This window comes from Lipotes vexillifer, unplaced genomic scaffold, assembly GCF_000442215.2.
Source record: "Lipotes vexillifer unplaced genomic scaffold, Lipotes_vexillifer_v1.1 scaffold395, whole genome shotgun sequence".
Classification (NCBI taxonomy): Eukaryota; Metazoa; Chordata; class Mammalia; order Artiodactyla; family Lipotidae; genus Lipotes; species Lipotes vexillifer.
The window spans coordinates 5453174-5454134 of record NW_006797390.1 but is presented as its reverse complement, the minus strand read 5'-3'; the positions used below and the strand labels follow the sequence as shown (position 1 = coordinate 5454134).

Sequence of the window (961 nt, the reverse complement as noted above, 5' to 3'; positions counted from 1 at the left end):
CCCCCCCCCCACCCCGACCTGTCTTTTGCGAAGCCGAGGCTGCTTTCGGTGCCTTGAAGAAGGGAGTAGGAGCGGGAAGCCGGGACCCCAAAGTTAAAAAATCAGCCCCCCCACCAAAGGCCAGGGCAAATTCGTCCTAGCCTCGGGTACCCCCCCCCTCGCCTGTGGTCGCGACTCCGCGTTGGCACTTAAGGGGGGAGGGCGGAGGGCGGAGAAGAGAAACGGGGAATTCAGGAGCCCCGGAAGTCACATTGAAGAAACGTGTGTTTTCGGGGAACCCAAAAGAACCACTTCTTTCCCCTCGCTCCGAACCCTTGCGGAGCGAGCCGTGTGCCCACGTCTGCACGGCTCCGGACCTGCCGTGGTTTCGCCATGTTGCTTTGTAAACTCGGGGTGGAGAGGCTGGAACGCGTCGCCCGCTCCCCCTCTCACCCCACTATCCCGGCCCCCCACTTCTGATGGCGCCCTCGCCCCCGATCCCCCCCCTCCCTCACGAAGGTTACTTACGTTTCGGCCTTCAGTTTCCTGGGTGCGGAGAGCTGGGTGGGGTGGGAGGGGGGGAGGAGGTGTGTGCAGGGGCGATAGCGGGTCCCCCCCGAAGGAGAGGCCGGAGCCCCCCGCGCCTCTCTCCGGCGGCTCCCTGTTCTCGTCTGTCCCCCAGCTCTTCGCCACCGTCCCCGGCCTCTGCCCTTGTGGGCCGCGGCCGGACACTCCCGCCGCCGCGCTCACCCCTGCAAGTTTCCCCCTCGGTATCCAAAGCCCCAGGGGTCGCGGTCCAGACCTTTCCGGCACCCCAAACCTCCGTTGCGGGTAGCCTGGGTCCTCTGTGGGGTTTTCACGGCGAAAGCTCTTGTCTGGGGTATTTCCTCGATTTTTAATTATTTTTTGAACCCGTCTCCCCTGCCCCGACTCCGGCCGCCCAGGCTGCGCGGCGCTGGCTCCCTCCGCCCTCCCCCCCGCT

At 65.7% G+C, this 961-nt stretch overlaps 1 protein-coding gene across 1 annotated transcript in view; it reads left to right on the top strand.

The window, feature by feature from the left end:
* The window catches only part of CCND2 (cyclin D2), a 22945-nt gene that overhangs the window by 768 nt on the left and 21216 nt on the right, over window positions 1-961 (top strand). The window lies entirely within an intron of this gene.